The sequence below is a fragment of the Oncorhynchus kisutch genome, linkage group LG2 (genome assembly GCF_002021735.2).
Source record: "Oncorhynchus kisutch isolate 150728-3 linkage group LG2, Okis_V2, whole genome shotgun sequence".
Classification (NCBI taxonomy): Eukaryota; Metazoa; Chordata; class Actinopteri; order Salmoniformes; family Salmonidae; genus Oncorhynchus; species Oncorhynchus kisutch.
Genome location: NC_034175.2, coordinates 53,155,729 through 53,178,655, shown reverse-complemented (window position 1 = coordinate 53,178,655; position 22,927 = coordinate 53,155,729). Strand labels below are relative to the sequence as shown.

General features: G+C 42.0%; 2 long non-coding RNA genes across 2 annotated transcripts; both read right to left on the bottom strand.

The window, feature by feature from the left end:
- Positions 1–310: 310 nt before the first annotated feature.
- On the bottom strand, positions 311–14,827 carry LOC116354994 (uncharacterized). Its single transcript, XR_004204194.1, has 4 exons — positions 11,447–14,827; positions 10,504–10,596; positions 8,301–8,367; positions 311–1,360 (listed from the first exon to the last, which is right to left on the bottom strand). It is a non-coding gene; the product is annotated as an uncharacterized LOC116354994 (long non-coding RNA).
- Positions 14,828–17,065: 2,238 nt separating this feature from the next.
- Positions 17,066–20,321, bottom strand: LOC109902857 (uncharacterized). Its single transcript, XR_002256941.2, has 3 exons — positions 19,693–20,321; positions 18,147–18,227; positions 17,066–17,841 (listed from the first exon to the last, which is right to left on the bottom strand). It is a non-coding gene; the product is annotated as an uncharacterized LOC109902857 (long non-coding RNA).
- Between the last annotated feature and the right edge of the window lie 2,606 nt (positions 20,322–22,927).

Sequence of the window (22,927 nt, the reverse complement as noted above, 5' to 3'; positions counted from 1 at the left end):
CTTCTTGCTGCCAGAGACAAAAGGAAAATAAAACGTGTATGTTTTCAGTTTCCACAGGAAGTGCCAACTTGGTGACTAGACGATTAATTGCTCTCCTGTTTTCTGCTCTACTCTTCGTCTCGCTTTAGAATCGATTTTTTGGAGACACCCCCCCCATCCCCCACCCACCCACCTCTTAGTTTAAAAGGCTGACACTCCCAATTAGATGTGAATGAGCCCAGTCCTACCAGGGATAGGAGAGTTTGTATTGGATATATATAATTAAGATGAATTACAGTCGGGACATAGAATGCATTCCCTTGCAACTATGTCATTTTGTTACTGCAACAATGGTGTTTATTTTGAAGCATACCATTCATTCTGACCAGTCCAGAGGGAAGAGGTGACTTCAGTGTTGAAAATGTCTGCTTTCAAAGACAGTTTGATTATTTATCTTTAAAGAAAATTGCAAGTCATAGAAAACAGAATACGCAGTCACAAACACAATTCACTCTAAAATACATTCAAAGAAAAGGGTCTTCTCAAAAGCACTGACGTTATGAAAAGATCCCCAGGAGAAGAAAATGGACAGATTTTCTACTCCTTCTTTCAAAACACTGAAAAGTAAAAACATCAACACAAAGAAAGATGTAATTAACTTATGTTTGAGCTACAGACCAAAACTTTCCAAACAACAAGTCATGGCTTGTGGTGGTGGGTGGCTATATTTGAGGCCACAAGCATGGTGGCATGACGGCACCAGAGATTTCCCAACCAGTCAGTGAATCCCCTTACTTCTAGGTTACAGTTGACATAGAATCACAACTGTCTGTTTATTCTGAATAGACCCTGATGTCAGGTTGCAAGCAGACAGAACCAGTCCAGTGTAATGTTCATTAGGCCACAGAATAGAAAAAGTTAGAAAATGTCAAACAAAAACGTTAGCAAATTGATATTTCTTATTGGACAATTTAAGTCCCTCAACATTTCAGTACATTGTTCTCAGTTTGGTGTTTACCTGGTGTGTCTATGGCTCAGGCACTGACAGTAGCTGGAAGTCCGATATACATTTACAACCCATGTAGACAGAGTTGACCACACCTTTCCTAACTTCACCCAGGGGGGCCTGTAGGGGCTCTGGGGATCATAGATCATGTACTGGGTACACAGGGCCTAGTCCAAGCCCATCAGGGCATGGTAGGCTGCAGTAGACCGGGTCTGGGTCACGTCACTGTCTGGTTTAGGCTGTCGGGCCAGGATCTGGCCCCCTGCCTCTCTCACCACCTGGAGGAGCTCGTCCCTGGGGGCTTCCTGAAGGAGCTCATGAGGTAGAAGAAAAATCCATCGAACAGTGGGGGTCGCTGGGGTAGAGAAGAGGAGACTGGAGTATAGTAGAAAAGAATGAAATAGTCAAAAAGAGCAGAGAACAGTCAAATAGAACAGAGTAGTAGAATCACATACAGTAGAGTAGTAAATAGGAAGATGGGGGAGAAACGAGAGAAGGCTTTAACGTCAAAAGTCAAATAAAACAAAAAGGCATTTCTGTGGACTAAGGAAAATTAAACGAAATAGTCTTCTAACAAGAAGAAGTGAGGCGGTTTCATTTGTTTCATCACCCTTGTAAATTACGGTAGGCAAGCCCTTACAAATTCATCAAAGCCCTGCACATACAGAGAGAGAATAAAGAGAATAGAGATCTGTATCTTCTTCCTGGATCCTAAATGATACGAACCATTCTAGTGCCTCGGGATTAAATCAGTCCCACTAAGAATAGCCTAGTGTCTGAACAAAGTGTCTGGACAACAGAGAGAATTCTTGTTCTGTAATGATTTTAAATGACGCTGAATCACTGCAAAAATCAGAGCCAGAACCTTTCAATTCTTACATAACCACAACAATGGGGCAGCTTTCATTCTATTCTACTCTATTATACCACAGAATTGTTGCATACTCACTTCTGATTGGCTAGAACGGCATTCTAGAGTGGACATTAAAACCAGATATCGGGACAGTTGGAAAAGATATAACCATGCAATCATGATGCAATATGTGCCTACACATGCAGACCGTACTACAGCTAAACCAACAACCACACAAACTGAAATTGGATACATTGTAAACGCAGGTCCAATGAGGGAAAAAAAACTTAGCTATCATTAATTTGTTTTAACGGAAACATTTTTTCTTAGAGCATCTGCCATGGTGAGTGATGAACATGAACTTCTCTGCTCCCCTCCACTGCTAAAGCTGTCAAATCCTCCCACGTTTTTAGTTTGACCAGCTGTTTTCAGCGACTGATATTTTTTAACGCTGTTGTCATATTGGCAGGTTTGCTAACAAACTATCTTGCGGTAAATGTGTGCTTTCATATTGTTTTCTTTGGCAACTGTGGTATAAGCGGCATACACGCTGACATTCTGTACATCATCTTGGAAAAAAGGACTCCGCTGCATCGTCCATTATATCCAAGTTAATGTACAGAATGTCGGCATTTATCATTTACTTATATTCTACTACATTCAATTCAATTCTATTATATTCAATTCTACAATATTCAACACTACTCTATTATATTCAATTCTACTATATTGGGGCAGCATTGTAATGACAATGCTTTTCAAGCCAAGAGCCATCACTGCAGCTTTTTTACCATCTCGTCAGTTTAGTGGCGGTGTATTCAGATGCCAGAAGGCCCCTCTACGGAGTGCACCAATCCACTCAATTGTTTTCTGCTGGAAATTGGTACTCTCCAGAGTTTTAGATTTAGCAGGTTCATTGCCTCCATTTTGTTTTGTTCCTTGCTTGCAGGGGTGTGGGTATGTGCACATTTGTGTGTGTTACCTACCAGGCTGTGTCTGTTAATGCAGCTATGTTGAGGTCCTTCTGCTTCATGGTTACTCTTGGCCATCCAGCCATCTGTCTAAAGGCACACCTCTACCCCTTTGAGAGGAGAGAGAGACACGGGGACAGCAGTAGCTTAGAGGAGTGCAGAGAACTTCAACTCATCTAATAGCTACTTAGCAGAAGCTTTTATCCAAAGCAACTTACAGTACAGTGAAGGTATAAGCCTAGATTTTTTGTTTGTGTATGAGATCCCTGAAGTGAAATGAACCCACGGCCTTGGCTACCACAAACTTCTACAGATCAGGTGTAACCATGGTCAAGTCCTACATACAGTTGAAGTTAGAAGTTTACATACACCTTAGCCAAATACATTTAAACTCAGTTTCACAATTCCTAACATTTAATCCTAGTAAAAAATCCCTGTCTTAGGTCAGTTAGGATCACCACTTTATTTTAAGAATGTGAAATGTCAGAATAATAGAGAATTATTTATTACAGCTTTAATTTCTTTCATCACATCCCCAGTGGGTCAGAAGTTTACATACACTCAATTAGTATTTGGTAGCATTGCCTTCAAATTGTTTAACTTGGGTCAAACATTTCAGGTAGCCTTTTATAAGCTTCCCACAATAAATTGGGTGCATTTTGGCCCATTCCTCCTAACAGAGCTGGTGTAGCTGAGTCAGGTTTGTAGGCCTCCTTACTCGCACACGCTTTTTCAGTTCTGCCCACACATTTTCTATAGGATTGAGGTCAGGGCTTTGTGATGGCCACTCCAATAGCTTGACTGTTGTCCATAAGCCATTTTACCACAACTTTGGAAGTATGCTTGGGGTCATTGTCCATTTGGAAGACCCATTTGCGACCAAGATTGAACTGATGTCTTGAGATGTTGCTTCAATATATCCACATTATTTGCGGTCTTCATGGTGCAAAGCACCCCCACAACATCATGCTGTCACCCCCGTGCTTCACGGTTGGGATGGTGTTCTTCGGCTTGCAAGCCTCCCCCTTTTTCCTCCAAACATAATGATGGTCATTATGGCCAAACAGTTCTATTTTTGTTTTATCAGACCAGAGGACACTTCTCCAAAAAGTACGATATTTCTCCCCATCTTCTGTTGCAAACCGTAGTCTGGCTTTTTTTTTATGACGGTTTTGGAGCAGTGGCTTCTTCCTTGCTGTTCTTCCTTGCTGAGCGGCCTTTCAGGTTAGGTCGATATTGGACTCGTTTTACTGTGGATATAGATACTTTTGTACCTGTTTCCTCCAGCATCTTCACAAGGTCCTTTGCTGTTGTTCTGGGATTGATATCCACTTTTCGCACCCAAATTACGTTCATTTCTAGGAAACAGAACGCGTCTCCTTCCTGAGCGGTATGACGGCTGCGTGGTCCCATGGGGTTTATACTTGCATACTATTGTTTGTAAAGATGAACGTGGTACCTTCAGGCGTTTGGAAATTGCTCCCAAGGATGAACAAGACTTGTGGAGGTCTACAATTTTATTTTCAGAGGTCTTGGCTGATTTCTTTTGATTAGCATGTCTAGCAAAGAGGCACTGAGTTTGAAGGTAGGCCTTGAAATACATCCACAGGTACACCTCCAATTGACTCAAATGATGTAAATGAGTCTATCAGAAGCTTCTAAAGCCATGACATAATTTTCTGGAATTTTCCAAGCTGTTTAAAGGCACAGCCAACTTAGTGAATGTAAACTTCTGACCCACTAGAATAGTGATACAGTGAAATAATCTGTCTGTAAACAATTGCTGGAAAAATGACTTGTGTCATGCACAAAGTAGATGTCCTAACCGACTTGCCAAAACTATAGTTTGTTAACAAGAAATGTATGGAGTGGTTGAAAAACGAGTTTTAATGACTCCAACCTGTGTATGTAAACTTCCGACTTCAACTGTATCTGAAGAAACCATTTGAGAAATTAAAGAACTGTGTGATGACTAAAAGTAGAACGCGCGCAACACACTTACGGCCGTTGGCTAATGACGCAACACAGATTAAAATAAAGCAAGCTTTAGTGTAGTATCTCTCCACTCTTCAGAGTCCCAATTGAAAGAGAAGAACTGACAGGAGTGGTTTTCCCACATAAGAGCAAGGAGGCACTTTTTAAAACCTGGAGCATCGTTTGTAGCGTTCCACTCTACAGGTCCCAAGTGTATGAAATGAATATTGTACAAAAGCAGTGTTTTTCCCACATAAACTAATTTAGTACCAGGACCTGGTCTAGTGATAGTGCTTTCTAACCACTGACTAGGCTATATATGGCCCCCAGTGGCATGGTTTTGATCCCACATCTGCCTTATTCCTCTTTACTTCACTAATCGATCTCTCTCTTCCAATTCTTACTGTAATGTCACAAACATAACAAGTCTGGAGGGGGGGGATTATGTTTTTCCAAAACGGGACTGAGCAGAAGTTGCATACAGGGAGATACTGAAAAGGCTATAGATGCATCCCAAACAACTCTTCCTCCACTAAAATAAGAAGCATTAAGGGGATGGAGGGTTGCTTTAATTTCTCATGCAAATAACACGCCCTAAAGCTTAACGACGAGCCAGGTAACCATGCGTTTCTGAACACCTCCACAATCTCTTAGATTCATAGCAACATCAATTTTAATGACTCATGATGCTGTTGTGCCTGACATGATGATATGGAGACATTAACATATTACAATGTGTGCAAACTCCCAGTCAACACACAACAGTGTTATCTTGATCACTGCCCAACCGCAGCAGAGGCAGCTACAATGTCTTTCCTCATGAGGACAGTTCCCATATGAACACACACAGTCACACACACTCACGGATACATGCAGTGTCTGACACACAAACTCGCTCTATAGCAGTCATCAGGCGTAATTACATTTACTCGTGCCCCTTAATTACAGCTTTCATTTGGAGGGACCCTGCGAGGCCTCAGCGGGGGGAAGAGATACCGGGGTTAATCCCGGCTCTGCTCCACTACAGACTATTGGGCCAGCTAGTTAGCCCTGCCACCACCGGTAGCAGAGGGGCCATTAGCATATCAGCTAATTAGATTCACGGAGATGGAGGAGAGGGAGGGCAGGGGGGGCTCTAAAGCCCCGGCTCAGACAGAGGAACTTTAGCCTGCCTGGCTTGACTGGCAGGATCCTGGGCACTGAAGCATGGGACACTGAAGGTGTACACTATAGACAGGGCACAGAGAGCAGAGGGACAGACAAAGTTGTGGAATGGGGAGAGGGGCAACTGGGTTACATGGAAAAAGGGACTGAGAGGGGTGGGGTGCGGCAAAGGTGTTGGGAAAAACAAAATGTGCTCAATCTTGACAAGACACGCACAGACAGGTATGTCCACAGTTAGCACAGGCACACGCACAGACAGACACACAGTCAAATAACACCAAGGTGCCAGACACCTTGATGACAGTCGTTCACTTTATTCCCCTTTGAGGTAGACTAGACTGTGAATATCTGGTGTATTTTATTGTTGCTGTTAGGAATAGACTGCTAAAACAACTGCATGGATATTGTAATCAAGCCGAAATCAAGCACAAGAGGAGAGTTTTAGTCTTTGATTTCTACCCATTTTGATGTCGGGTCCTCTGACAATTTACAACTCTCCCTTTTTCAATCCACTATTTGCTTGTGGATATTTGCCTGTACACTTACATTTCTACATTTTTCAACGTCATATTCATCATCTCCAGCACCACTCCAACATCAACATATGCGAAAATTGACCATTTCTATGTTTTATATAAAAAAATATTGAGCAAGATAAGCATTTCCAAAGACATCATTGGTGTGCATCATGTGATTTTAACCAATTACGAGCCTGCAGTGCCTGCTAATACAGTGCCTGCTTATCGTCCTCTGTCTGGTTTACTACAAAACATGTGCAAAACATGACCGGCTCGGTTTTATGTAGCAAAATTTGAAATTGTTTTTATAAATTGAATAAAAGTAGAGACTCCGAGCTAGAAAAAGGTTTTTCTTCAAATGCCTCTCCTGTGAAGTAGTGACATGCGACATATGCCTAGTTTCATGAAATGAGTCACATATGTTGATGTTGGGGTGGTGTGGAGATGATGAATATGAAGCTCAAAAATCGCTAAATGTTCCTTAATATTCACAATATCCTATTGCACAAACCCTTTTATGCCTCAGGACACTGTACATTTCATAGAATAAAGAAAATAAAGTACAAACGCAAAAACATTTCTTCCAAAACCAAGGAAACAAAGCTCTCCAGAGTAACACAGAGATAATGCAAGGGTAGATGAATAAAGAAGGCATATTTCTCCATCTAGAGGGTTAGAGTATGAATCATTACTGCTTTAAAGCTCAGGTGAAACAGAGGGTAGAGGATAACTCTGAATACCTGATATCATCAATCACAGTTTTGCTATTTGATTTTGAATTTTAAGACCCCTTGAAGTATCAAAAAACGATAGAAAACAATTATTTGATTAACATTTTTTACCTGCTATTAGCCCACAGATTCACTACATGGAACAGATAGTCCCCCCCAAAAAAATCTAAAGGAAGTTTGTTCCAAAGTGTATCAGAGATATAAGAAAGACCAAGAATTTTTGTTTTTTTACATGCATTTAACCCTTTATTTGTGGCACTAAACAGTCATTACATTTTTTCAACTGGTACCAGGGACCTTCAGATTTTAATTAACTAGGCAAGTCAGTTAAGAACTAATTCTTATTTACAATGACAGCTTAGGAACAGTGGGGTAACTGCCTTGTTCAGGGGCAGAAAGACAGATTTTTACCTTGTAAGCTCGGGGATTCGATCTAGCAACCTTTAATTTACTGGCCCAACGCTCTAACCACTAGGCTACCGGTCCGCCCCACAAGACGAGTCTTGTGAGGCCTGTGGGCATCCTAAAGCAAAACAACTGACATGTACGTGTTCCTGAGAGTCTCACCTTTACACAGTTCAAAGCCACAGACAGAAGTTGGCAGATTGGCTGTACCGACTTCAGACAATTCCCAATACATTTGTATGCATGTGTCTGTGCCTATGTTTGTGTTGCCTCACAGTCCCCATTATACCATTGTGAGAATTCTTGGATGTCTCTCGGTCTGACAAACACCGCTCTGTGTGTTACATAGGCAGATGCACTGGTGCACCCAATGCAAAAAAAACTGTTCTCTATCTTAAACTGATGGATTTTTATGGGGATATTTTTATTATGCCAATTACATTTCCACGGGGCGTAGACATCAACCTTAGGGGGTTAAGAGTTTGAAATGATATACTATGCATGCCAAATGTATCCATGTATGTAACACAGTATAATCAAATCAGATGGTTTTACAGTATAACAATAGTATTACAATATTTTTCATTAGAATACATGAACACACATTTGAAAAAGCACCGCAGAACATATGTTAAAGATCACAGCTAATATATTAGCCATGGGAGAAGTCAGAAGAGTCGATTACTGTGGGCTACTTACAGCTGAAGTTCTGGAAGGATAACCCACAGTAGGAGGCAGGGAAAAGGATGCCATTTGGGACGCAGACCTGTATAAGATCAAAAAGATGCTTAAAAACATTAAATAAGTATCTTAAGGCCGAAGTCATGGTTAGAAGCAGAGGTGTAGTGTAGGCTACTGTAGGAGGTAGAGGTGCAAGTTACTAGGCCCCTATTTATTTATTTTTATTTATAATAATGCCATATTCTGTTCTTTTTTTGTTTGGTTTTTCCAGGTTTCCATTTTTCAGGTTTTTTGCTTTCCAATTTTTTTTCTTGAAAAAAAAAAATTGGATGTCCACAACAATGCTTAAACCATACCAGGAGACCACTTTTAAGGTCAGGGAAAAAATGACACATTTAAATTTGTTGGTGTAGTCACCTTTTAATGAACATGTGCACCAGTAAGAGACTGTTCATTGGATAGAGATGTTTATGAAGCGCTCATGTGATTGTAGAGTTTGCTAAACAAATAACCACTGAATTAATGCAAATAATCATGATATCATTCTACCAGGTAGGCATTGGCTACTTTTTAGTTAAGATTTAATTGAGAAGGTTTTGGTGAAAGCCTATCCATCTCTATCAGAATGCTATCATCAGAATCATTGCTAACGGCTACACAAAGCATAGACATACGCACGCACACCACACACACACACAGACACACAGAGAGGGGAATTCCTGTGCAATTTCAGAAAGCTGTTGGAAAACACAAATCACTTTTGAATTTTGTTCATGTCTTAATTAACTCTTAATTTTCTAATAAGTTCAACACATTTACAGTTGAAGTCGGAAGTTTACATACACTTAGGTTGGAGTCATTAAAACTCATTTTTCAACCACTCTTCAAATTTCTTGTTAACAAACTGTAGTTTTGACAAGTCAGTTAGGACATCTACTTTGTGCATGACAAGTCATTTTTCACTGTATCTCAATTCCAGTGGGTCAGAAGTTTACATACACTAAATTGGCTGTGCCTTTAAACAGCTTGGAAAATTCCTGAAAATTATGTCATGGCTTTAGAAGCTTCTGATAGGTTAATTGACATAATTTGAGTCAGTTGGAGGTGTACCTGTGGATATATTTCAAGGCCTAGCTTCAAACTCAGTGCCTCTTTGCTTGACATCAAAAGAAATCAAAAGAAATCAGCCAAGACCTCAGAAAATAAATTGTAGACCTCCACAAGTCTTGTTCATCCTTGGGAGCAATTTCCAAATGCCTGAAGGTACCATGTTCATCTGTACAAACCATAGTACGCAAGTATAAGTATAAACCCCATTCTGCTCAGGAAGGAGACGCGTTCTGTCTCCTAGAGATTAACGTACTTTGGTGCAAAAAGTGGAAATCAATCTCAGAACAACAGCAAACAGCAAACCATGTGAAGATGCTGACGGAAACAGGTACAAAAGTATCTATATACTATATATACTATGCATAGACCCACCCACTTGGGAGGAAGGTCCACCCACTGAGGAGCCATGTCCAGCCAATCAGAACGATATTTTCCCTACAAAAGGGCTTTATTTCAAATAAATTGTCCTCAGCACCCCCTTCCCCTACAAATTATCCTACAGGTGAAGAAGCCGGATGTGAATATTCCTGTCGTGGTTACACATGGTCTGAGGTTGTGAGGCCGGTTGGATGTACTGCCAAATTCTTTAAAATGACGTTGGTGGCGGCTTATGGTAGAGAAATTAACATTCAATTCTCTGGCAACAGCTCTGGTGGACATTACTGTAATCAGCATGTCAATTACACACGCCCTCAAGACTTGAGACATCTGTGGCATTGTGTTGTGTGACAAAATAGCACATTTTAGAGTGTCATTTTATTGTCCCCAGCACAAGGTGCACCTGTGTGATGACCATGCTGTTTAATCAGATTCTTGATATGCCACACCTGTCAGGTGGATGGATTATCTTGGCAAAGGAGAAATGATGCTTACTAGCAGGGATGTAAACAAATTTGTGCTCAGAATTCAAGAGAAATACGCTTTGTGCGTATGGAACATTTCTGTGATCTTTTATTTCAGCTCATGAAAAAAATGGGACCAACACTTTACATGTATTTTTGTTTAGTTCACTACATTTTGGAATATTGTTGAATTCCGTTTTGATGTCTGGATTCCATGATACTATCCTCATTCTCCACAGAGCAGATTTTATTGGGCCTTAGTTACTTACAGCTGAAGTTGAGGACCCAGCAGCCGATCAGGAGACCCAGGAAAGAGACCAGGGTGGTGGGCATCGGCCCATCTGGTACCACCACATAGGTGACTGGAGGAATGGGAGAAAACTGGATTTCATTGAAGAGCTACCATTCACAATATGTTCCAATGAATAGAAATAGACAGTTGAATAAAAGTTTAATAGAATACTCCATAACATTATTTAAATAAAAAGCTTGGTAGTGTCGTGCAATGTCTTTGTTGTGAGTGATTGCAACACAGACGTGGGTATAATCGGCCCCATTCACAACAGGCTTAGATAATGCGACTTTCTTCTAATAAAAAATGTAAGACATTCTTATTGCATCTTCAGTCAACAAGGCTCTGTGGCTGACAATCTGCAAAATGACCTTAATTGTATCTCTGGGCTAAACGTTATGGTTTACATGCTGTGGAGCTTTGCTCTGCCTTCACTTTAAATAATAGGAGACACTCAGACACTAAAGTCTTTACTACCCAAAGCCCTAAAGACAGACTTTGAGACACAGAGAGAGACAAACACTTCCATTTTCCGTTCATTTGAATACTGTAGTCTAGTGTTCATCACAACAGAAGTCACAAACAGCTTATGAGAAATGACTTCAATTACTTTACAGGCATTCAGCCATGTTCCCTGTTCTAACTGCCATTACCAGAGAGCTGACAAACTGCCTTCTCTGTTGCTCTCTACTACTAGGATTTGCAAAGCTCCAAGAAACATATAAGGTACATCTGTATCATCATGTACCTGTATGAAAAACGATTTTGCAACTATTCCTTTCACACTACTAAAACTGTCTTTGATTTCCGGTAGTATCTAAGCACTATGGTTAGACTATCTTGGGTTGTGATGAGATCATCCCAGATACAGTTAAGGTAACACATGTGCTCTAGCAGGTTGAAGTGGACAGGTAAGTTACCTGAGCAAGAGAAGGCATCAGCCCTCTTTCCTCCCAGGGGGATTCCCAGTTTGGCCAGCTGGTTATGTTGGGACAGTTTACTGCCCAATACTACCACCTGTTCACCCCATCAATGGCCTGAAACACAATAGACTGTAGACAGACCAACTCAAATATTACATAGATTTTTGGGGGGGGAACCTTCATTTATACAGGCCCATTGAGAAAAATATTTTTTTTTCAGAGACCAGTTAAAACACTACCCACAATACCACAACTCCTTTAAACTCCTTTGTTCATAGTTGTATTGTACATTGGGGAATAGTACATTCAGGAAATCGTTAATGTAACATTGATTTTATCTGAGAACAGTGTTGGGATGATGGCCATACCTTACTGAAGTTGGGTGGAGGACAGAGAGGGGAGTTGGGGTCCTTCAGAGGCTGACTGAAGGATTAGCTGAGTTCACAGCATAGTCCACATGACGAAGACCAAACATATTCCTGTTTGACAAACTGTCTATCTCTGTCTAACTTAAACCAGACAAACCATACAAAATACTATATCCTGACACTAATCAATGGTTATACTTGTCTCTTGTGACATACCCTTTGCCATCTAGTAGCTGTCCTGCATGAAATACAGATTTTCTTCTGGATGTGGAGATTAGGGTTACACAGGCATGGATCATGGTAACATGAAATCGCTCATTGGTGACAATATGATACAAGAACACACGGGCTATGCGAATCCAGTGTGCAGCAACGCAGCATAGAGACACTGAAGACAATGTGAAACAGCACGTTCCTGAAGGAGGAGGGGAAGAAGGAGGGATGAGAAAAAGGAGGAGAAGAGAGGGGAGAAGCAGAACGGGTTGGTGCCTAAAGATTAGGCGTCAGCAAAGATAACACCTGGGGGACAATTAATAGGTCCACTGGTCCATAAAATATTTCATTTGGATTCAAAACCCCCCATACACACTGATAGATACACACAAACATATATATACAGATAGGCACACACCTACAAACACACACATACAAACGCCTGCACACACACAAACACACTGAAAGGAAGTGCATCGTTTTGGTTTATGGAACAGCACACCAACGAAGTAGCTAAATAAAAGTTAAAGGCATGGAAAATGTTTTGGGCAGCTGTTGTGTGTCTCCAAGGCCTCGATCAGACCGACATTCACCTTTTGCTACTATTTCTGTCAAGGTTACTCATACAATTGAATTAAATCCAACCTACGCACCACACAGAACACATTGCAAACGCAGCGTTCCATTGGAAATGAATGTACTTCTGGTGTACCAAAATGCAATAACGCTGTTGGTCTGATCGAGGTGTTAGGGGTGTGGGTAACCACTGAAACCAAGCCTTGCATAGATGTATTAATCGATCAATTCAGAGTTGCACACATACTGTACACAGTGCAAAGAGTTCTGTCCTAAAATTTGCTCAAATTTGCCAAATGTTTTATATTGAAGTAGATACCCCATTGAAATCCAATTTTATTGATCCTGATGCATACATAATGTGTGAGGATCCAAGCCAAGCCATTGACAGACAGAAGAGGCACCAGAAACACCAGATGCATGAATGTGTCCAGCTCTATGTGCAGCTGGGGAAGCAAGGCGAACAGCTGTGAACACTCCAAAACACCTTGTCTGGGAGTGCCGGGAGGGGAGCATGTCATCTGTAGCTTCAGATATCGTCTGTCTATAATCATCATTTGGTGGGTGCTTTTATTTGTCCTATTTCACACATGTAGAAGTGTGTATTAATGTGTGAATTTGATGTAATATTTTTTTGCATATCCAAACTATTTCCGAGTCTAGAGAGACTATGTCATCTGTATTGACAGAGAAGACATGTGCCTCCAACCGTGACAAACACACACTTTCCAAGTAATCTAAATCCACAAACAAAGAAGACAGTCTGTCCAATGTTGCAGATGCAGAGCTGGGTTGAGGCAGGCACTATCAAGATGGACGATCTCAAAGTGGACATGGCCACAGAGAAATCTTCGTCCCCTCACTGTGCAGCTCTGTGTGGCAATCAATCCAGTAGGAATGGCACTGGTTCTCTGTCTCCAACCCAGCCTTTAGGGAAATAATTTCTGACTTAGAGAGCCAGGGGGTATGTGTGTGTGTGTGTGTGTGTTATCGCGCAGCAGCATGTGTGCATCCCTGCGTTTGTGTGGAGGCTAGATTAATTGATAGTGTGTGACGGGCAAGGGTTGCATTTGTCTTGTGGCATCATGACAGATTGTCTGGGAACCGGTCTCTTTTGCCTTGCAGACAACTAGCAGGCAGGTAGGATAAACCTGAGTAAATCTGCTGTCGCTAACCTCCGTCGCCAAGGCCCCGGGCGCCACCCACTACAGCACATCAATGTGATGAGTTGGGAAAAGAGAAGGAAGGAGAGAGAAAGGAAATATGGGGGGGGAGATAGAGGGGGAAAATATATCGTAGAAGGGATAGAAGGAGGAGAGAGTAGAGAGGGGGGAATGGTAGAAGGAAGGAAGGAAGGAAGGAAGGAAGGAAGGCAGGAAGGAAGGCAGGACAGACTGGAAAAAGAGAAGCAGGAAGGAAGGAGGAGAGAGAACAGACTGGAAAAAGAGAAGCAGGATGGGAAAAGACAGGACTAAAAGAAAGCAATTGCTGCTCCAGCTCTCCATTAATGACTGTCCTCTCACAACACACACACCAGAACGCATCAGCCCCGCTCCATTGGTCTGTACATTATGAGGTCACAGCACTTCACCATCCAACAACCAATGAGTGTCACCTACTGTGTGATTGTAGTTATCCATCTAGTGCACATCATGCTACAAGAAAAATTATTACTACCTCAGTCTCTTTTCATGCTGAATTCAGGTGAATGATTTTAGATTAAGTCAGCATGAAAAGAGACAGGTATTTTTTCTTGGGGTAGCAGTTAGAGCGTTGGATCCAGTAACCGAAAGGTTGCTGGTTTGAATCCCCAAGCCGACTAGGTAAAACATATGTTGATGTGCCCTTGAGCAAGGCACATTACCCTAATTGCTCCTTTAAGGGGCTCTGGATAAGAGCGTCTGTTAAATGACTTGAATGCAAAATTACATAGGACCTCTACACCTGTGAGGGTAAACAAAGAATTTCTGTGCAAAAGAATGTAGAAATAAATATCTCTATTCTATCCATACTCACAAAACGCTCTGTGAAGCCCAGTGTTGACAGCGTCAAGTAGAGGAGAGCAGTTCTCATTGCCTGGTGTGTTCAACAGCACCCCTCTAGTAACCAATGCCTCCACTACACACTGGTGGCCCAGGTTATACGCTTTGTGCTGAAACACAGGAGTGTTATTACATACCATATACAGTCCCAGTCAAAAGCTTGGAGACACCTACTCATTCAAGGGTTTTTCTTTATTTGTACTATTTTCTACATTGTTGAATAATAGTGACGACATCAAAACCATTTTTATTTAGACTAGTTGAGAACAAGTTCTCATTTACAACTGCGACCTGGCCAAGATAAAGCATAGCAGTGTGAACAGACAACACAGAGTTACACATGGAGTAAACAATTAAAAAGTCAATAGCACAGTAGAAAAAAAAGAAAAAAAAGAGAGTCTATATACATTGTGTGCAAAAGGCATGAGGTAGGCGAATAATTACAATTAAATAACACATATGGAATCATGTAGTAACCAGAAAAGTGTTAAACAAATCAAAATATATTTTATATTTGCGATTCTTCAAGTAGCCAGCTTTTTCCTTGATGACAGCTTTGCACACTCTTGGCATTCTCTCAACCAGCTTCGTGAGGTAGTCACCTGGAATGCATTTCAATTAACAGGTGTGCCTTGTTAAAAGTTCATTTGTAAGGAATTTCTTTCATCTTAATGAGTTTGAGCCAATCAGTTGTGTTGTGACAAGGTATGTGGGGTATACAGAAGATAACCCTATTTCTTTTAAAGATCAAGTCCATATTATGGCAAAAACAGCTCAAATAAGTAAAGAGAAACAGTTCATCATTACTTTAAGACAATAAGGTTAGTCAATCCGGAAAATTTCAAGAACTTTTTTTCAAAGTGCAGCCAGAAAAACCATCAAGTGCTATGGTGAAACTGGCTCTCATGAGGACCGCCACAGGAAAGGAAGACCCAGAGTTACCTCTGCTGCAGTGGGTAAGTTCATTACATACACAAACCGGCTGCGCGCGTATGCCATCGTGCGCTATCGTGCATACATTTATTTTGCCCCCCCACACCAAACGCGATCAGGACACGCAGGTTAAAATATCAAAACAAACTCTGACCCAATGACATTAATTTGGGGACAGGACGAAAAGCATTAAACATGTATGGCAATTTAGCTAGTTAGCTTGCACTTGCTAGCTAACGTTAATTTGTAATTTAGCTAGCTTGCTGTTGCTAGCTAATTTGTCCTGGGATATAAACATTGAGTTGTTATTTTACCTTAAATGCACAAGGACCTCTACTCCGACAATTAATTCACATATAAAAACGGCCAACCGAATCGTTTCTAGTCATCGCTCCTCCTTCCAGGCTTTTTCATTGTTTAAATTATATGGTGATCGCATCTAAACTTTCATTGTATTACCACGACCACCGGCAAAACAGTTAGTCTTTCAATCACGTGGGTATAATCAATGAGGAGATGGCATGTGGGTACCTGCTTCTATAAACCAATGAGGAGATGGGAGAGGCAGGACTTGCAGCGCGATCTGCGTCAGAAATAGGAATTACTTCTATTTTAGCCCTTGGCGTGGCAGAGGCTAGTTGGCGTGCGCGAGCAGTGTGGGTGCAATAATTGAATGACATGGATTTCTAAATGTATTTTGCAGCGCACGCGACGTGTCCGGTATGGTCAGCATGTTAGAGTTAGCAGTCTCAGAAATTGCAGCACAAATAAATGCTTCAGAGTTCAAGTAACAGACACATATCAACAACTTGGGACAAGAAACACAAGCAATGGATATTAGACTGGTGGCAATCACGTGCCTTTGTGAGACGCAGTGTATGTGAACAGATGATCTCCGCATGTGTGGTTCCCACCGTGAAGCATGGAGGAGGTGATGTGAGGGGGTGCTATGCTGGTGACACAGTCTGATTTATTTAGAATTCAAGGCACACTTAACCAGTATGGCTACCACCGCATTCTGCAGCAGTATGCCATCCCATTTGGGTTGTGCTTAGTGGGACAAGTAATTTGTTTTTCAACAGGACAATGATGATGGAGTGCTGCATCAGATGACCTGGACTTCACAATCACCCGACTTCAATCCAATTGAGATGGTTTGGGATGAGTTGAACCGCAGAGTGAAGGAAAAGCAGCCAACAAGTGCTCAGCATGTGGGAACTCCTTCAAGACTGTTGGAAAATCATTCCAGGGGAAGCTGGTTGAGAGAATGCCAAGAGTGTGCAAAGCTGTCAAGGCAAAGGGTGGCTACTTTGAAGAATCAAAAATATTTTGATTTGTTTAACACTTTTTGTTATTACATGATTCCATATATGTGTTATTTCATAGATTTGATGTCTTCACTATTATTTGACAATGTAGAAAATAGCAAAAATTAAAGGAAAAACCCTTGAATGAGTTGGTGTCTCCAAACTTTTGACCGGTACTGGACATTTAAGCAATAAGGCCTGAGGGGGTGTTGTATAGGACCTATATACCGCGGCTATGGGTTGTTTTATTTTGCACGAGTACATGGATACAGCCCTTGACCGTGGTATATAGGCCATATACCACTAACCCCCCGATGTGTCTTATTGCTTTTATAAACCGGTTGCCAACACAGCAAGGCAAGGAACGACACATCTAAATTGAACATTTAGCTATAATAAATAAATTCATAAATACATTCCGCCAGAAAAAGTAGTCCGGACAAAAGTTGTGTTGCTAGACTGGTTGTTGTGAAACATAACCACAGGCTAGATAGCAAACGTACATTACATTCATGTAAAAACTGTGTCTGTACATATTTTAAATCAGTCAGTTTTAAAAAAACGTTCTCCCTCCTTCCCATTCGCCCAAAATTAACATCAAACCACACTTTGTTCACCAAACCCTCAGATGTTTCAGTGTCCAGAGCCTTGGATTGTTTGATGAGCTGCATGTCGTGTTCAAACTTCAGTTATGGCTGCGTGATGGGCAGTTTTGTCGCGCCCCTCTTTCCTCAACTTTTTAATTACGCCTACAAACACATTGTTGCTCGTTGTGAATTTGGTGTCCTTCTGTATATTCCATGCCAAACTGAGAGGGGTGGGGGGGTCGTTGACATGTCTGTTCAAACCAGCTCTGAGTGACTCCTTCGCCAGTCATGTTTCTCACTGAACCATAACAGTCCTGTAGAATGATGTTCAGCTGTTTTTGTTGTATTCCCCAACACAATGAATCCCTAAGAAAATGGGCACATGGCTAAATCTAGTGGATGATCCCTGCTGTATCATATTACAATTTAATAACTACATCACTAGCACTGATAACATTACAAATAAAGGTACATTTCACTTGAATATTTATGGTAGATATTCAATGAGTTCGTTAAAAAGACAAAAATCATAGATTAGAAATATGCTTAAGTATAACAGCTCCAGCAAGACAAAGTTAAAGACTGGCATGCTATAACAACATGTACTGTATATGGTTGGTTGTATTTTGCTGTCTAGACAGGAAGACTGAGGGAGATGAGGCTTCACTCACCAGTGGGGTCCATCCAGCGGCGTCTTTCAGGTTGGGGTCAGCCCCCTGGCCTAGGAGCTCCTTCACGGTCTCCACATCTCCCTGTGGGGTGGAAAGATCGGTGAGACAAGCCACAAGTTTAGGGTCAAAGACACATGTGAACATGCTATCCAAACACATTGGCTGATCCAAACGTGTCTTACACAGGCATCATGGGCCCTGCAGCTGATATCAAATCAGGTTCTCAGGTACAGAGTCAGTAATTAGAGACATGAGAACATGCCCTTCACACAACCGGCATCATTGTATGACCCTATATAGGGAATAGGGTGAAATTTGGGACATGGTCAGAAATGAGATCAGAGACATATTCCCCCAGGTTTTATGTTTGTCACACCCTGATCTGTTTCATCTGTCTTGTGCTCGTCTCCACCCCCCACCAGGTGTCTGCCATTTGTCCCCATTATCTCATGTGTATTTAAACCAGCGTTTTCTCTTTGTCTGTTCGTCTTGTCCTACCAGCATGTTTCCTGTGCTCTGACCTTGCTGCCTGTCCTGACCCTGCCTGCCGTCCTGTACCTTCCTGACTGATTGATTTGGATCACAACTCTTTGCCTGCCTTTACTTACCTTTTGCCTGCCCCTTGTACTGTAATAACCTCTGAGACTCATACACTATAATTGGTACTATTACAGCTCAGGCTAAGACCCATAGGCTGACACAGGAGGCGGATAGTACAAGTCTCAGAGTTTATTATAGTACAAGGGGCAGGCAAAAGGTAACTCAATGTAGACAAAGTCGTAATCCAAATCAGAGTCAGGCATGTACAGGACGGCAGGCAGGGTCAGGACTAGAGCACAGGGAACACGCTGGTAGGACTTGACGGGACAAGATGAACTGGCAACAGACAAACAGAAAACGTAGGTATAAATACACAGGAGATAATGAAGACAAATGGGAGACACCTGGTGGGGGGTGGAGACGAGCACAAGACAGATGAAACAGATCAGGGTGTGACAATATTACTCTTGTATTTTATTGTAGTCTTAAGGTTTTCTGAGTGCCTTTTGAATCTGGCTTAAATCTGACTTTCTAAATCTCTCCTGGTTGTACCGTGGTTCTCTCATTGCCCATAGTACTACTCTTAGCTGATCAGACAAGCATTCCCTTCCTTTCTCAGCCCTGGGAGAATAGTGGGAGCTTAACATAAGCCCTGTAAACACAGCTGTAATCCCTGCCTGGATCCTCCACAAGGTAATCAATGTTCCAACGCTGTGAATGGTTGATAATAGCACCAGGTCAGGGATCAGCTGCTGCTGTGTAGAGCACATGTTGACATGTCTCTAGTAACTGACTCTTGGCCTGTAACCCTGATTGATAATAGCAGCAGGTCTGGGATCAGCTGCTGTGTTTGGAGGGCACCTGTCTCTAATAACTGAACCTGGGAATGATTGACAAAAGCAGCATGTCTGGGATCAGCCTGAGATCAACTGCTGTGTTTGGAGGGTATTTTGCCATCTCTTAAGAACTGACCCAGACCCTGTGAAACATGTCCTGTTAATCTCACCTTTATAGCAGCCAGGTGCAGGGGTGTCTATCCCTTGCGGTATCTTTTCACAACAGCTGGGCTGCTCTGTGAGACTCTCCCTGGAGATGTCTTCCCCAGGGGGGCCGGGAAACAAGGGCTGCTGGTGCTTTCCTCCTCTGGATCTCCTGGTGCTGGTGGTGGTCCTTCTGTCTGGGGCTGTCAACATGGTAGGAAGGGCTGGGAGTGGAACCCTCTCCAGTCTGACATCTACCCTGGCAGGGAGATGCCTTGTTTTTTGGGGGTGTACTCTGTGAAAGGTTTTTCTCTTCTGCACAGGATCATTTGGGATGGTGCTTGAGATGAGAGAATAGAACTGGCTTTGTAGTAGATTTCTCATTTTGTTTGAGGTGTTTTAGCAGAGAACTTATCTAGCCGAGAGGGGCTGGTGTATGACCTGCTCTCCTTCCTCTCTGACATCTCCTTTTCCACCAAAGCCCCACTGCCAGTTGATCGCCTCCAACCTCTGCATCTTGATCTTCTGCTTGGTTTCTTTACGTGTCGTTGGTTTCTGCCAACCCCAGGCTGCAGGCTTCCTGACACCACCATTTCTTGTCTTAGTTTTTGTGCTTTAACACAGTTCTCTGACTGTGCTTGTAGTTCAATGGGAAGGGCATCTGAAATGAGTGAAGAAAACAAAAGGACTGAAAAACACACCAAAACTACTCTCACCTAAGCTAACATTGCAAGTCAAAGTACATTAGACTATTGCATTTCCAATAATCTCATCCCCAGCCTATCGCGCACAGCACATATAAGCCTGGGATTTCAATGGGATTTTTAATGGGAGTGAACATAGATTACTATTAGATTGAACAACTGAGTAAATTATTTATCATTTCATTTTGGTAAATTATACGACTGTGAGCTGCACAAGACATATACAGGGGAGGGTGAGGGGGAAGATGTTGTGGGAGATGATTGGTAAATTAAGACCATTAAGACAATGCATATGCACCAGGAGTTTCTCCAAGTTTGACTCATTGGTCCACCAGACTCTCTGCGTATTTGGGTTGAAACGTCTGGGAATGACATTACATTTCCAAAAACAAATCCAATACAGGGGCTATAATGGCGTTGGTGAAAGCAAGCAGTAAGGTAGCACTATAATTTCCTCTTTCCTTGTCACTGCACAATTTATATTCAACTAGAATCACCTGTGGTTGTGTTCGGTTGTCTGCTCTGCATTCATTCACAGAGTCTGCCTTGCTTGTCACACACCCAGCCTGTTCTGCCTAGCAAGCAAGCTAGCATCTAATTTGGTGACCCAGGGGGGCATGTAGCTGCCAGTCAGTGTAGTCCTCTACCACTTCTACAACATGAACATCACCCCTGTTTGTCAGAGCAGAGGTCTACAAGCTAAACACCACCATACATAATAGCAATGTATTATTACTGTCATTAACAGGGAGGCTGATGGGAGATAAGGAAAAAATCCCAGAGGGAATACATGGTAATACTGCCATTCAGGGCTTAGGGATATAGGCCTACCTATGTTAAAGAATACTATCATTTATATCCTACAGGTTGTACGTACCTACAGGGGAAACAATGGGAAAGCTTAGTCCTTTGTCTAGCTTATTATCATATTCAGTGACACAGTCTTAACCTGTCCTCAGGGGGAATCAACAGTGAGTCTAGGTTGTGGAAGAGTTCAGTGCTGTCTGTAAAATATTTGTCTATTCATCCTGTTCAGTGATAGTCGTTATACTAAGGTTATAATACTTTTGTAAAGTACCTGAATCTTTGGGGCCTGAGGGATTAAGCAGTGAGTCAAAGATATGGAAGAGTTCTGTGATATTGATAAACTGTCTGTTTATTTTGTATTTATTTAACCTGTATTTAACTAGGCAAGTCAGTTAAGAACAAATTCTTGGGCCTGTGGTCAAATTGTTGGCGCACTGGTCGAAGGCATCGCAGTGCTAGCTGTGCCACTAGAGATTCTGTGTTCGAGTCCAGGCTCTGTCGCAGACGACCACGACCGGGAGAGCCATGGGGCGGCGCACAATTGGCTCAGCGTTGTCTGGATTAGGGGAAGTTTGACCGCCAGGGATGTCCATGTCCCATCGCGCACTAGCAACTCCTGTGGCGGGCCAGGTGCAGCGCACGCTGACATGGTCGCCAGGTGAACAGTGTTTCTTCTGACACATTGGTGTAGCTGGCTTCCGGGTTAAGTGGGCATTGTGTCAAGAAGCAGTGCGGCTTGGTTGGGTTGTGTTTCGGAGGTCGCACGGCTCTCGACCTTCGCCTCTCCTGAGTCCATACAGCAGTTGCAGCGATGAGACAAGACTCTAACAAATTCTTATTTACGATGACGGCCTACCTCCGTTTCAAAACAAGAAAATCAAGTCACCATTTTGAGCATAGCAGAAGTTCTTTGAAAAAGCGTCACAGCTCCACAGTTTTTGTTCAGCCTTCGTTGGTGCACTGATTAGATTCCAATATCCGAAATGCATCGTTTCCACTATCGGAAATTAATACAACAAGATTGCTTTCTAAATACTCCTACCAGTACCGTGGATAGGAGTTCTGCCAGAAAGGAAGCGGTGAAGAGAGAGGAATAACTGGGTTTAAAATCTGTTTTCTCCAGCAGGTGCCGCTTTTTTCACTCTCCACACGAGGAGTTTTGGTTTGGAGGTTAATGAGTGTCGAATTTGGTTAACAAAAAATGTATGGTTTATTTTCTACATGTGGCTTATTTGATTGAATATACATTTAGCAATGATTAGGTTGTTATGAGTGTACTTTGTAACTTTGAGAAAAAACACTTTTTTCAGAGTAGTGCCTGTTGTTCACACATGCATCTGCCCACTCATTGGATAGAATGGTCCACTCTGATCTTGCCTCCTCCCGACTGCCTTCCATTTTTGAAGACATTTATTTAAATTGTTAGATACTTGAGTATCTGGTCTATAGACCCCTTTCTGTGTTTACATACATTGCTGCACGAAGGAGAGCCGTAAGTAGGTGGCAGAACATGTGGAAGTTCTTATAGAATGGCAGCAAAATAAATGTTGCTTATGAGAGAAATTCACAATACTTTTGGATTATAATCAGATTTTAAGGCTCGTTATGAATGAATGTCCTACTTAATATAATGTCTGTGTCATAATCGCAAATCAACTACATTAACCTTAAAAAAACACTTAAACTTCAACTAGTAAATGTCTCTTTGGCTAGCTTTTTCTACAGCCTATATCAATGAGCATTTGTATTC